The sequence below is a fragment of the Neopelma chrysocephalum genome, unplaced genomic scaffold (genome assembly GCF_003984885.1).
Source record: "Neopelma chrysocephalum unplaced genomic scaffold, ASM398488v2 Primary Assembly neopelma1_24, whole genome shotgun sequence".
Taxonomy (NCBI): Eukaryota; Metazoa; Chordata; class Aves; order Passeriformes; family Pipridae; genus Neopelma; species Neopelma chrysocephalum.
In genome coordinates, this window is record NW_020897693.1 from 12,877,810 (window position 1) to 12,893,909 (window position 16,100).

Genomic DNA, 16,100 nt, shown 5'->3' on the forward strand with positions numbered 1-16,100 from the left:
ATATTTTTGGTTTATCCATTACCAGCTTTTTATAAATTTAATTTTAGAGGACAGAAATAGCAATGATGAACACCATCTGTTTGAGTAACCTACTCATCTTAGAGATTTTAGAACTTTTTTTGCATTTGTTAGCATTAGAGCGTAGTCAGCCACCGCTTTGACTCTGAATCTGTGCACTACTGATCTAACTCAGAGTTATAGGACTGGACCCATTTTGCTTAAGATAATGGGCAAGCTTTCTGTTCTAATCAAAGTGTAGATTCTTTTATCAGGAAAATTTAGTGTGCTTTTTCCAAGACATTTAGATACTTGGGGATGATATAGAAAAGTTAGGGTTCCCATGCCAACCCAGATGGATCTACATGACCAGTTCATAAAATGTTCAGCTGCATTTATATCCATTCTCAGTTTTCATGCTATAAAAATACAACTATGATGATGTGCACAAAGCATCCATTTTATTTCATATATATTAATTTTGAGAAAGTCCAGGAAATATTATCTTAGGATCAGCAGAGCACTTATGTTATATATATATAGACCACTAAGTGTTATGTACATAAGGATATTGAAGTCTTCTTGAGAGGACCACCTTGATGCACTGTGACTGTGAAGTAGTTTAATTCATTTGGCTTCAGCAACAGGAATTTTCCATGGTACCCTTTTCGTTAGCAGTATGAGAAACTTAGAGTGATTTAAATACACTGCCTCCTGTGCTTATTTCCAGCACTAGAAACAGCAGGTTAGTGACAAAGAAGTTGATCCTTGAAATCAGTGTGAAGATTCCCATTACATTTTGCAGATCTTAATAAAGGCCCAGATGACCTGTTTATCTGTGAAATTGCTACCATCACTAGAAGGATGCATTCTCGTACATGAAGGAAGATAGTTGCGGTGATGAGTTTGATTTAGGACCAGTACACAATGTCTGCCTTGCTGAAGAAGATTCTGTGGAAAATCCTTCCTGAAAATATGTGAAGGTAGTCTCTAGATTTTTTTTTTTACTGAATGCAGTGAGATACATAAGCTTTAGAAATTTTTAATTAATTTAAAATATTCACCGCTTTTACTGTTAATGTTCTTAATTTTATTTTCTTACTATATTTACCTCTATTCAAATTCTGAAAAAATTAATAAGTGAACAATGAAGTTTGTTAGAAGATTTAGTGGATAAATGATCATATCACGATTCTTGCCATTTACTGCATGTCATCATGCAGTTGAGGGAAATTCTTGTGCAGAGATTTACAAAACTTGGTGGTACCAATGAATATGTAACTGGGAGAGTCTTTAGAGTCAAATAATGTTTTTCAGAACAGAACTGCAACAACCTATAATTTGGATTTTCTCTCCTTTGTCCATAGTTGCTGCAGTTCTTTAACACTTGCAATTCCTTGTAAGGCCAGGTTATATTTACCAGCTGTTGTCATGATTCAGCCTAGTAGAAAGTAAAGATTACCAACAGTTCAAGAAAGGGGGTCTTTATTTGCACAGTGTTTGTCATGATAGTTCCAGTTACCTCTCTGAAATTGATTTAATCTTGTGTTTATAAGAAATTAGTAAAGACAGGAGAGTTGTACAAAATGCACAGCCGCACGGTACTAAATCCTCACAGTTATTTTTTGTCTTCAAGTCACAAGCGCTAACTGAGAAGGCTTTATGACAAGGTTACAGTGGGAAACTGAAGACATCGTGGAAGTTCAAACAAGCTCTGTGACCCTCTGAAAATGGGACAGTAAGCAGGTCCCTGGCACTGATGGTGTACAGATGTGTAGTGGGCATGGGGATAGCTTTTCTATATGAGTAGAAAAACTACTTTTTAAAGATTTTCAGAAGGGAAAACAGAATGAATCTTAGTATGGCTTTGATAGGATAAAGGCAGTTCTTGTCTCTCCCCTCAAAGGTTCCTCTAAGTCCAGTGACAGCTTGGGAACTAATCTGACAGCCTGGACTGCAGTCAGCCATGCAGGGCCCAGTTTTGCCTTGACACTGGTTCCTTGCCAGCAGGACTTTCTTGACCTCTTGTGTTGTCTCTCTGAATGCAAGTTAAAAAAGAGGGATGTCTGAATTCTCTGAAGAAATGGGTTTCTCCCACAAGTCCTTGCATAGATTACAGTTGGTACAGTAAACTCTGGGAAACCCATGATGTTTAACTGGTGGGAATTGATCTAGTAAATAGAGTTACTTCTTGTTACAGAAGGTAGGTAAAAAAGCACGCAGGCATGTTTAGCATAAACAGTGTGATGACAAGCTAACAAGGATGTAAAAAGGAATTTCTCATATGGATAAGCAAATAAATAGAACTGACATATGGTGTAATACTATTTCCTGGTATAAAAAATTTGGCATCCATTATTAACCAAATGCTGCACATTTTTTCTGTAACTGAGTACATTAAAACTCCCCAAACTTATGGATATGGATATGGATATGGACATGGAGTTTTTTTTACTTCCTCCCTGCACCCCGATTTCTCATAATGTTCTTGATTACAAATCTTTTAAGCTGTCTTTTCATCACTACTAGTGATTAATATTTACATTTTATAAATGTCCTTTACTTCTATGTGATTGGCACCTTTCACACTCTCCTCTGGCACATGAAAATGCTGCCTAATGGAAAAGATATTCTCACCTCTAGCAGAGGTCTACAGTATGCTTTCATGAACTGATTTTATTGAAGGTTTCATGATTAGAAGGTAGCTTTCATTCAAAGAAATTCTATAATTACTTTCTGTTGCCTACATGAAATGTATATCTACTTCTGGAAGAAATAACTCTGGAAGTTTAGTACTTTTGCACCGTGCTACCCTTAATTCTAACCTTTTCCTGATAAGGCATAAAAAAGCAGGTTTTGGAGATGTCATTCACATTGACTGCAAAAGTCCACATTGATTCCATTAGAGTGAGAGGAAGAAGAGAAGATCAGGATTTAAGTGCAGCATTATACAAAGAACTGGCAGAGCCTTTCTCATAAGAAATACACTTCCAAATTTGTATCTTGAAGTGACTAGCAGCAAGTAAAAAGACACTTCAGTCTTGTTAAACCCAAGCATTCAAAGATCAAAAGACAACCCCACAACCACAAGACTAATTTCAAGTCGTGGCTTGCTTTATTATAATCCTGTCTTATAGGCCTTTTGAGACTTCAGTTCCATTTAAAGTGTGTTTCCAAGCTTTTCTCTGCAGCTAGAAGCTCTGGCAAGAGTACTTGAAAATATAGAAAAACACAGAGACACATAACAGCTCTAGGAGATGGGAATGTAATGGCAATATTTACAAGCATGACAGATGGGACGACCAGGATGCACAGTGATGAATCTAGATAGTAAGGTCTCTGCTCATTTCTCTAGTGGTGGTATCTGTTACGGGAGTAAGAGATAGGGAAAATGTATTAATGACTTATTTCTGTTTCTAGTAAAGCCTTGCTTCTTCGATTAAGTTTTTAGTGCTGTGCTCCCTCCAGTTTTAAAAGTTTCAGATGATGGCTCTTAGAAGTGGAGAACCATTCTATATCAACTACACTCACTCATGTACTTGCACATTATTTTTTCTGTATATGACTCGTAACAGCACACTTTCAACTGTTTTCCTGCAGATGCATAGATCATGACTGACACTTTCAAAAAAGATAAGTATGGTTGTAAGCACGCCCCATATTTGTGTTAACTTACATTTCTCCAAATACTGTTCCTAAGCACAGCCTGAAAATCAGGTCTTTGAGAGATTTAACAGCTAATATGAATGTTGATGTCTGCTGTTGAAAATGTTGTCTTTCAATTTAGTATTCCAGACTCTACTCTTTATTCTTATGAAGGGAAAGGAATATCTAAATATAATAGAAAAGTTCATTCAGAGGATATTGATGTATGATTCATCCCCATCAAAAAATAACCTAATTTTCATCTCAGCTCATTTGGGAATGCAATGTATATTAATAACTGACTTTAAACCCAGCTGAAATTAGTAAAATTCAGCTCCCAAACTAGATTTTGGATTTCCTTTAGACTGAAGAATTAAGCTATTTGTGCCATATACTTCTTTCAAACAATCAGAGGTAACTAATAACTGTAATATACAATTTAAGAGCAATTATTTTCTTGTTAGCATGGAATGCATGACCAGTACCAGTGGTATTAATTTTTTTCAGTTTTGAGAAGCATAGACATACTTTGCTTGATCAAACTCTACTTCTTCTATATCAGTAGACTGATGTACTTCCAGCAGCTAAAAAGTAAATTCCAGCAGGTGAAAAAACATTAAAGAGCAATAGTTAACTTCACTTGTTCAGCTTAAACATTTAACACTTCACTTGCTTTATCACTGTAATTTTCACGTATAAATTTTCAATGCTCTTGTCAAACACAAAGTTGTCTTCATGGTTCCAACACTCCAAAGAAAATTTTGCAACAACCTTCTCCTGTTTATTATTCTAATGAAAAGATGACTCATACTTAGTGAAATAGAAAACTCAGCAAATTAATGTTATTGTTGGTATCTCACAATAATGTTGAGATATATTTCAATGATTCTGCTTGCCTTTATAGTTTGTAAAACTTTGTGTGCCCTGCAGAGATTATAATTTTCAAGGAACAAACATGTTTTACGTGCTTACCCATACCTCCACCCAAACACAAGATTGAAGAGCACTCAATATATACATTTTTTTTTAGACCATTCATCCAGCCTACTGCACAGAAGGGCTGGTCTAGCTCAAGGTAGAAGAATATAAAAATTTTCGATGACTGAATACTACAAATTACCCCCTAGATTAAAGGATGTAGGACCAATTGAATAAGCCTTTAACTTTCTCAAACTCATGGTACATATTTTAAACCGGTTATTTAAGATGAATTTTTCTGTTTTGAAAGAGCTTCCAACACAATTAAGAACAGGATGGCTAACAGAAGTGTACTTATACACACTTATTATGAGTGAGGTTTAGGACACACAGCAAAGGAAGAATGAAGGATGGGAAAGTGGAGCAGTCATGGTGGCTACCTGACATTGCAAGCACAGAGGTGTTTGGCAAGGGATCCATCATTTGAGGAGAGATGAGTGATTTATTTCACTGTGGTAACATTCACAATTTCCCAAATTGTGAATCCAAATCACAATCTAGAGATGCATAATATGACAGAGCTTAAAAATTGAGTGCAGGGAAAGACTGTTCTGTTATTTTCATTCTCAATCATGAACATTATAAACTTTACTGCAAACAGGTCCCAAAGCACAATCACTTCAATCTTTGTTATTACAGAGTAGTCAGCTTCCTTCCTACTGAAGTGAATCCTATAAATACAAACTGGTTTTGCTTCCTCTATTTGGCTCACTCACATGTCATCTAATAGTTCCTGCACAATGTTCCCCATTCTTTCATTTTTAAAGGTAATTCTAATGAGAAACAAGTCTTAGTGCTTAAATGGCAGTAAAACTGAAGTCAAAAAGTCAAGATAATCACTTAGATTCCAAGGATCTGAATATATTCTGAAAGGCATATGCTTGCCTTGCAGGTGTTGTTGCTTTTCAGGTTTCATGATTGGAATTCCATGAAAAATTATAGAGATAGGTAAATATTGGACTTCTGGTAATAAGATAGTTAAAATATGATCTAATTGGGGGAAAATTACTCACAGAATACAGTATTGGTGGCAGAAGATTTGAATGCTGAGTAATGAAGAGGGAAACTAACACTTTAAAAGCAGCATGCTAAAATCAGGTCCAAACCGCCATTTGCATGGAAAAAAAAATCTGGTCACTGCCAATCAGCAGAGTCCCGCAGAATACTCGAGGTACATGGCTGAAGTACTGGCACAGTGCAGTGGCTCAGATAAATTAAAGGGATCCAGTTTCCTTTGTTAGGTGATAGAAACCATTACTGTACTAACATATTTGTGTTTTTCCAAAGAAGCTGTAAAGTAACAGCCACATGAAACACAGTTAATAAGAATGAACATGAATTATACTTATGCACTGCAAGGCAGAGTTTTGCTGGTGCTGTTCACCAGGCACTTTTTCAGTTTGTAGTGCTGCAGGATTCCACTGATGAACTACTGACATGACCTCTTTTTGACTGAATAATGTACCATAGCCATTTATGACCTCCTCACAAAAACTGACCATATAATTATGTTATTGTGTGATTTTTAAACAGGGGAAATATTTTATAATCCTGTTTTATGACTTAATCACATGTAATACGTAAGCTGTGCTACTTTTTGTACCATTACAATATTTAAGATAAAAAATACAAATTCTGTTCAGAACTATATTGAAGCATATTTATATTAAAGACACTGAAATCTGTGACATATTTTGGACAGGATGGTCCCAGATGAAGTAGCTTGATTTATATTGCTATTATTGGAAGCAGTATTTGGCTCAGCATCTCTGTACAGCACTAACTTGAGGCATGAGAGCACTGTGTATGTCATTACAAATGGCTACACCATCAGTAGACAAATTAAAATCTGAAAAATCAAGTGACAGGGAAAAAAATGCTTCATTTCCACTCATGATTTCATTCTAATGTTTTTAAGCAGGGAAAATCAAGCCTACAAAGATTTAGGATGAGCACCACCTTCATGGACATTATCCATCATAAGAAAAATCCCGGACATGCAGTACAATATAGGAGGAAAATAAGCCATTCCAAATGCTGTACATGTAATACAATCAATAGTCTGTTATCGTAGTCTTATCCGAAAAACAAAGTAACAAAACTAGCAGATCACCAAGTCCAAAGCAAGAAAACATGAGCTATGAGTTACACAGTAAAAGTAATGATCCAGCACTGTAAAGTTTTGGACAGCCTTGAAATCATCAGTACAATGAAATTCAAAAGTTTTGGGTTAAGTGGATTATATTCTTGAGAACCACAAGTGCTACACTGCTGAGTTGTGGTTTATGATAAATAACTTGCCATCATTAGATTTATTGCTCAGGTATAAGTTGCAATAAATAAATATTTGCAAATATATAGTTCTCAAAATTGATTTAGGAAGCATGGACAACAGGAGTAATGGTACCTCACCAACATTTATTAACTTTCATGTAACGCTGCCCCTGAGGGTGGCTGATTATCAGAACTGCTCCAAATTTCCTCATTCTCAGTCTCTTCCCAATTAAATAGCAAAACTCTATTTGATGCCTATTGTTTCAAAAGTCATCACTTAAAGCACCAGCTGCCAATACCCTTTATTTTTTTTCATTTTTGTGGAATACACCATGAGTGATTAAAAAAATTAAAAGAAAAAGATTCATTGTAATCTGAGGCAGTTGGGATTCTTATTATTGGGTTAATGGTCAGTTGAAGTATGTTAATTTCATTCTGTTCCCTTTTTTTTCCCCTACACTTCTTTCATGCCACATGTCAGATAAATACTCTCAGAAAAATGTTTCAATTTTTCTTTCCCCTGATGATACAGCTCATCTTTACATACCATCAAAGGAACCATGAACAAATACCAATATCAGTGTTCACTCTGGAAGGCAGGTCTCACTTATTGAAAGAAAGTGGGCACTAATCATAGCTGTGGAGAGGCCAAAGTAGTCCCTTGGTGCTCCAAACAACATGGAGAACATAAGGAGACACCTCCAGGAGTGGACTGTTGATGTTTGCTTGATATTTTAAAATCAACAAAACAATATAAAGGAAATCAGAAGGATTTTTGGTCAAAGCAGAAATAGCTGAATAGTTCAGTATAACTGAACTATTTGTGTCCAACTAATTCAACTAATATTCAGGTGTAACCCACACTTATCAGAACTGACTGAATTCTGTTAAGTAACTTAGTTGACATGCCTATTTATAAAATTTAATGAGTGTACTGTGTCTCCAACTGTTTTATCCTTTATCTATGAATACACTAAGGAATATGTACCTTATTGCTACGAATATTGAAACAATTTATGCAAATACTGTTAAGTATTTATAAGCTTTAAGGGAAATTCAGTGTATACATTTAGGAGTATTTGCTTCACAAACTTAGTTACTGTAATTATACACATTCAAACTGCAAACAGGAACACATGCTGTGACCTTCTGGTACACGTCTAATGAACAGTGCTTCAAATTCAAATGCCCAAATGTTTGAATTATCTCCCTACAATGCACAAGAATTATGTATATAAATTATTTTTTCAACAAATTCTAAATGGAAGGAAGTCATGCTCTATTTGTTGAGAAATGCTAGGAAGATACAAGGTACCAAAAGGCAAAACTGAACATGCTTGTTAATGATTGTTTCCTGTGATCAACATCTTCTACTGACAAGTTTCTTATAGCTTTTTTGGAGGATGTTCTATCTCTTGACAGGTGATGGGACTAAAAATATCAGATTTTATCCATACAGATATACTTATGTTAATATTCTTTGGTTGTTATACATGACAATGAATTTAGATTAAGTGTGGATTTCTCCTAGATGTATGCAACACAAGAAACTTCTGTTCTTAGCAATAATGATTTACTCATTTTTTTATACTAGCAAAACAAATAAAAGCATAAGCTAACACACTGCAACACAGTGAAGGTTTTTTACTGGTTCCATGATTACTTGCCTGGGAAAGAGTGCTAATGTCTACCTGAAAAATTAGAAGATTGAAGCATCCACACTGGCAGCAAATAGATTAGGAAGAATCATCTTGGGATTTTATGAGAGTTTAGGTGTCAAATTACTCAGCACTGGTAAGCAGTGTAGTAGGGCATCCTAAATAAAATGTAGGAGAGAACTTTTGTTTCTGACATAGACTGTCTTGATCTCGAACAAATGCAATAATCCTCTGAGCTAGGCTGAGCCAAGAAATCAATCCGCATTGCCTCATGGGAGGCAGATTTAATACAGCTACATTTTGTCTTTCTTCTCATTTGGGAAATTTGCTCCTTGAATAACTGCCCCAAAGGGTCTGTGTTGTGGTAACTGGAAGGGTAGATACATGATTCTGTGTATTTACTTCAAAAATAAAGTGTTAAAGCAGCTTTATATACCTCTCAAATCCCAATACAGACAACATTAGAGAATCTGTGCTGTTGCTGGCTTTGTAGAGTTATAAGTTTAGTCACTTCAAATTTCATATTTACAGCATGAAATTAATAGCACCTACCCATTCTTTGAAAGACTTTTGTTATACTAAATTAACTATAGGAACACATTAAGCATTTTACAAATCCATACACCTGGAGAGATGCAAACTATCACTGTCAATACATTCACCTCTAGAACACAGTCCAGGATTCTGAGACATATGGTTGCCCTACAGTTGTGTGCTGTTTCACTTAATCTCTGATTTTAACAGCTGCAATGCTGTATCCATGAAGTTCTAAGATTTGTAGACAGGAATACTATGTCAGCTGGTCTATAAAAGCTGTGTTGCTTTTAAAACAAATCTAAAAAATGTCTTCTTACTTTTCATGTGTCTTAAAGAAAATATACCGGTGTTAATTCAAGCCATTCAAATAGAAAAAGTACTGAGTCCATAACCTGGTCAGTATGCCCATTTATGACAAACAGAAAATTATTTGTGGGCTGATATCAGATTCAGGTTGATATAATGTTTAAAGGTCTATATTTTTTTGGAGATTCCTGACAGCCTGTAGATATCTTTGAAACAAAACAAGTGTTAGGATCTAAACCCTTGTTTTTGCTAGTGATTCATGCCAGTACATACCAGATGATTAGCTTGGCTACATCACAACAACTACAGTGTGACAACCTGACAGTAATTCAGCTGAAATTCAGGGTCTGCTTTAGTAATAAAAATTATCAAATGTTGCCAAACTTGTTTAGTTTCTTTTTTTTTCTGTTAAAAAATAATACATCTATATTAGTTAGACCAAGTAGAATCTGTAACAGTGAAGTATAAGTTACTTTCAGTACATATGGAAATCCACAGAGGGGGAAGTTATTATACATTGCAAGGAATTTAAGCTTGGATTACTTCTGTTACCATTGAGACATAGGCACATGTAATATACACCGTAAAACAGATATTATAATATTTTCATGGAAAAATCTGGTGTTATTTTTATGTTCCAAATAATATTGTATTTTTTTTCTTCTGAAATCCTCTTATGAGAAAATACCATCAGTGTAAACCTCATCATACTAGATGTTATATATTAAAAACCAAAAAACATTGGTGATGTTGTTTTGCTTCATAGCCTCTGAAAGCAGCCCTGAATAGAAGCACAGTCCAACAGGTTTTGCCACATTCTACCTATTACAGCTAAGTATGTCACAAAATAAAACCCTGTTTCCCATTACAGTGAGTGGATGTTTCCCATTAATTTTCATACAGAATTTCAGGATGCCATTGCTTGTATTTTTATAAGAATCCCTGTATCTGTTACTCTATCAAATAAAACAAACAAATTGGGCTCCATATTACTGTGTTACGCTGTTCGAAGCATGAAAGGATGAAGTTGGGGTACCAAGTACTAACAGAAATGTCACAATTTTCAAAACATTTAGTGTATTTTAAATTAGCTATTGTTTTGTGTGTGATTTGACATTGGTGTCATGGTTTGAACAGCCTCAGAATCCCATTCCTGATCCCTAGCCCCCCCTCCCACATCTCAACCCTGTGTGAGATGGGTTTCCAGACAAAAACGCAAGACTCAATATAGGGGGAAGGGAATTATATTGCAGGACTATACAACAAATAAATAGTATAATACGTTACATACAATCTTAACTCTATCTCTACCATGACAATAATATTTACAATGGGCCAAATCTCTTCTCCCTCCAAATAAAAGTCCAGGAGAGAAGAAGAAAAGACCCCTTCCAGTCTCTGAGCAGCAGGTCTCTCTAGAGCAGCCGTGTCTCTTCTTCTCTTCCATCAGCAGAAGCAGTTGCTGGCTCTCTGCCAGCACACACGAGGGAGGCCTCCAAGCCTCTCTCGGCCCCTCGTCTCCAAACAAGGGGTCTTTCCGTGGGCTGCGTTACCCCAGACAAGGTTGCTCCACCATGGTCATATCAACGAAGTGCGGAAGCCTTCGTGACGGTCTGGTATCCTCAGGGGAATTCAAGCCCCTTCACAGAGCTTCTGTGCTCTGCCTCAAGATGGTTGCCAGCTTCTCTGAAGCTGCAGCGGGGGGGGGGGGGCCAAGGTCACCCCACACACACATTCCTTTGGCCGTCCTGGTTTTGCTCTCAGGAGGGCCTGAGCTTCTTGCTCCTCTCTCAGTGCATACTGCACTCCAAGACTCTTTCAAGTGAGTCCAATCATCCTCCTCTCTCTCAGAGGAGTCTCCAGGGAGTTTGGGGAGTTTGGGTTGTCCAGTTCTTACCCCGAAACTCTGTCTCTGTCTCTCTCCATCAGAGATCTCTGTATTCTTCTTGCTCGGCAGCTCTGCTGCTTTCTTCTTATCTGCTTGGCTCTTTGCCACTGCTCTTCGGACGCTGCTGTCTCTACTGCTGCTCCATCTGCCCACTCACAGTGGAGAAAACTCCTCCAACTCCTCAGCCACAGGCACTTAGCCCAGTTCAACACCATTCCAAGTCCCCATAGCCCCCAGCCGGGGGCTGGGGGGGGGGGGCAGAGCCCCCAGGGCCGGAGCCCCAGCTCCTCGTGGCCTCACCACAACATGGCCACTCTTCTTCTACAACAAGTACCACTGCTTCTTTTCTGGTCCAGAGATATGTTTATATTTTGCAGGAGCACTGATTGGGTCAAACCCCAAGGGTCACCTCCCCCTCGGGGGTTACCACTTTTAGCTTCAGGGGGAAAACCTGGTTCAAACCACTACAATTGGGAAGTGCAGTGTTTACTGTTTGTTCTTCAACTCACCTGTTTAAAATGTTTCATACAGTCAGATAGGCAAATTAGTCAATCACACAGCAAATAGTCAAAGTGAACAGTTCACAAATATCCCACAAACTGAAAGTTTTCATGAATATTCCTATAAAAATATTTATGAACAAAAAATATATTAAAAGAAATCTGAATCAGATAGTAGGTCTCTATTGACTAGTAAATATCACAAAAGCTCTATTCCCTGTTCCTTAATTCTGATATTGCCGATCCATTGGCCTGAAGTACACAGTGCAGAACACAGAATCTTAGATTTTGGAATTATGTCTTCTCATGTGGTCCTTTTCCACTGACTATAGATATTATGTCTTGAGTGACCATTTTTTCATCCTATTACTAATGCAGTATTACCTCAGGACCACCCTCTACACTGATAACAATCAAGGATTAAAAAAATCAAAAGGAGAAAAAATCCTCATTTGTTTAATGTAAGATGCTTCCATTATTTCTCTGTGTAATCAATCTATTTGATCAACATGAGCTTGTGAACAGTATGCCCAAAATTTTCAAAACTATTTCAATATCTTAAACAATACTACAAATATAATAAAAAATTATTTTCAAATTCTTTATATGCAGTAGACATTGAGTTCTTTAAAAAGTTGGCTCAACTTCAAATATACTTTGATTAGAATAAAGCAAAATTTTAATGACAAATAGATTAATAGCATGAAAATACAATGTAAAAAACCCAAACCATTTTGTAAGTTGACAATGTAGTCATGACCTTACACTTCTGACAATGTTTACCAGTGAATGATCAGGAAGTCTAAAACACAGTGTTGGTGAAATTTGGAAGTAACACAGGACAGGTGCAGATATTTCTGCACAGAAAGGACTCAAGGTATCATCATGGGAATCATTAAAGAACTGAGAACCACGAATTTCCATGAAAGACAGAGATCTAAATGCGTTTAATTTATCACCACAAAAAAGAAAAAAACACAAAATCTAAACAACCAAAGAAATCAAAAACAAACTCCAAAAATCCTCATCAACATATAAAAGTATGGAAGCTAATCAACAGCCTAGTAGACAAAAAAAGTATATTTATAGCAGAGATGTGAAGCTATACAAAATGAGACTACAATAAACTGGAAAAGGTGCACATTACCTAGATTGTAGAAAACTGGCCACTGGAACACATGAGACATTATGGCTGTAGAGTTTAAGAAAAAGTTTGGCCATTTTTTCTATACTATTACACAGTAACTTGAATGGGATTTAATTCAAGGCAAATCTACATTCTGTATCAAACAACTCAGTGAACACTGTGGTCCTATTTAGCTTTTCATCTTGTGAATCTGTGCAATATCAGTACTCCCCCTCTCTTTGCACAGGACTGGGCAGCCAGTCATCAGAAAAGCCTTACCCTAGGCAGTCTGACTAGTTATTTGCCTGTGAATTTTCTTCACTCATGCTGGGCTGCTGCTTTTCTCTGCTTTCAATTTGTAACTCCTACAAATCCGTCTAGGAGTACATCTGTGTGAAGACTGATGCTTCTACCCAAGCGCTTTTGATCAGTGAGAATGAGGGTTATGTTTGCATTGTTGCTATGTGTGAAGTTTTACGCCTCAGTTAATTAATGTGGAACCTGCCTCATATTTATCTCAGATTTTTAAAATATTTTAGTATAAAAATTTTATTTATTTTGAATTTGTCATGCTATTTAATCAGTTTCTTCATCTTTTAACATCTTTACCTGCTGAAAAATGCTGGTAAAGGAACAAATTTTGCTTTGATTTGTCCTTTTGAGAAACTGGGTTTGCTCCTCACAAAGAGAAGGGACATCTCAAAACCCAAAGTTCTAAAAATAATATGGAAGCCGCATATTCATAGTCTTCTTTCCAGGTAGCAGAGCTCCACATGAAGCCATGCACACACAGAGTCTCTCATCACTGCGTGAATATGACTCATCTCTTCACAGGAAAAGGCTAGTGATTTGACTGTTTGAGAACAGAGTTACAGATATGAATATCTGTTTATCATTTAAAGATTGCCACTGATTGTTATCGCTTTGGTGTAAATCTGAAGTAGATTCATGGAAATTCAGGTCAGGATACACCCTCAAACTGAAAATGAAACCGGAAGTCAGAGAAATTATTTCATTTACAATCAGGTCCTGAAATTAGAGAGAAATTGTGATGGTATCAGATTGTTTTTGACAGAATCAACTTGAACTTGTTTTGACTTTTTGAAATAGAGCATAATAATTACATTCATAGGAGCTGGCTGAGACTGGGCAGCCAATTCACAGGTGGAAGGAACATCTGACTAAATCCCTTTTAGCAGAGAAGCCGCCAGAGCATGCACCTGGCTTTTTGTTGGAGTTATTTCCATCTGCCAAAAAGTATTGTTGCGAAATGATGGGGAAAATAAACAAGGGATAAAGCATGCTGAAATTTTAACCAAAACAGCATCTTGCCTGAGTTTGAGAAAGGCTACGGGTAGCACTGGAGGGCCTAGTGTCTTCCCATCTGCAAAACATGAGAAAAGGAAGAGTTTTTTTAGACTTTATCTGTGTTTCTCATGTTTTTCTTATATTTCTTATTTGTTTTTCAGCAGTCATGAGGACTGTATTATTGGACGAGAGCTCCACTCTTTAGGGCTTTTAAAAATACAAACAGAATTCTGGGTCTTGATCCAAGGACAAAATATAGAGTGGTTTGTAAACATTTGCAAATGATGTCAAAGTCTTGTTAATACTGTTTAAGAGCTGACGAGTTTTAGTTTACATGTTAAGTTCACAAATTAAATACGTCACTTCTGAATAAGTACAGTGTACCAGGAGTTGCTGGCCTTCCTAACTGTTGCAATTAAATGTCCACAATGTAAGTGCTAAGCACTCAGGAACTAACAGTGAGAGTGTGCAGTTGGGACTGACCAAATGGAGAATATAAGACCACACTGTCAAGCTACATAATTTGCTACAATCACTTCTTTTTTCTGGTCTTCATTAAATAATTCTTTTCCTACTTAAAAAATTACAAAAGCAATAACAAAGATTATAACCCAAAGTAAGCGTAAAAGAGAACTGGATCCTTTGGGCTTGATTCATATTGAATCTCCTAAAAATCTTGCAAAATCTTTGTAGATTTAGAATGGCCAGTATGGAAGGTTTATGTGGAAGGGGTACATGAGCAAGATTCTTGGTCCCTGTCCTATTGGGTTATATTTCCATGTTCCATATATTTCTGACTCCTGAAATCAGCTGTTGACAGCCAAAAGCATCCATTGTGCTGAATTTCTTGGACTTTTTGCCAAACGTATTACTAGAAAGAGTAAATTCGGCTCTGAGCCAATAAGTGAAAGCAAAATACTAAAACTTACACCAATATGTTGACATTTCTGTCAGACAACTCCAGACTCTGCCTTCCACATTTTATGTTTCATCCCATTCTCATTTTGTATTGCACTTCCGTGCATGTGGAAGACAGTTATTTATCATTAATGAGAAGACTTCTTTACAACCCTCTCCTCAAAGAGTAAGGAGGCACCCCTCCAAATTCTTGCATTTGAAGAAGAAGACATTTTGCATTTCTTTTACAGAAAAGGAATGAGAGCAGAAAGGGAGGTCTTAGCCACTGTATACATAAAACACTTGCTCTCTTTCAACTTCCCTTCCCTAAAAGATGTTGCAAGGCTTGGTTGCTAACTTCAAAATCTCCTCCTTTTTGGAAAAAAAAAGTAGACTACATCCAGGTATATCCAGACATACAAGCTCCTGATTTGATCAGTACTGGGAACTGGAAAGTAAAAATTATCCTAAACTTCATTAAAAAGAGCAATAAAGATGATATTTCTAGGGACATCAGCTGTAGTTCCCTGTAGGAGGTAATGTTAGTTGCAATTCATATGAATGAAGTTGATTTTATAGACAGAATATATCCTGAAATTCTATAAAGGGTAAAGCAACTCCCTGGACAACAATATAGTAATTGTTTTTAAGCAGAAAGAGATAATTGTGGTTTCATTATACTTCATGACTTTGACTTGAGTCAAAAATTTACAAATGAATTCTCTACTGAAATAGGTTCCTGAAAGATGCCCTGATTTAGCTTCCTTTGTTTTCTCTGTACAACACACATTTGTTTAATGCATGCAGTGAGAAAGTACATGAAAAACTATTTTCCTTGTTACACAAAATGAAATGAAATTCAGGTACGTCACAGCCTTGAAACACTTCATGGAGTGTATAATGGATTGGCAGATACGAAGGTGGATATTTTTTAAAACTTGCATTTCTGTTCATGTTCCTTTGACCTATGGTTGTGTTCTGTGTAT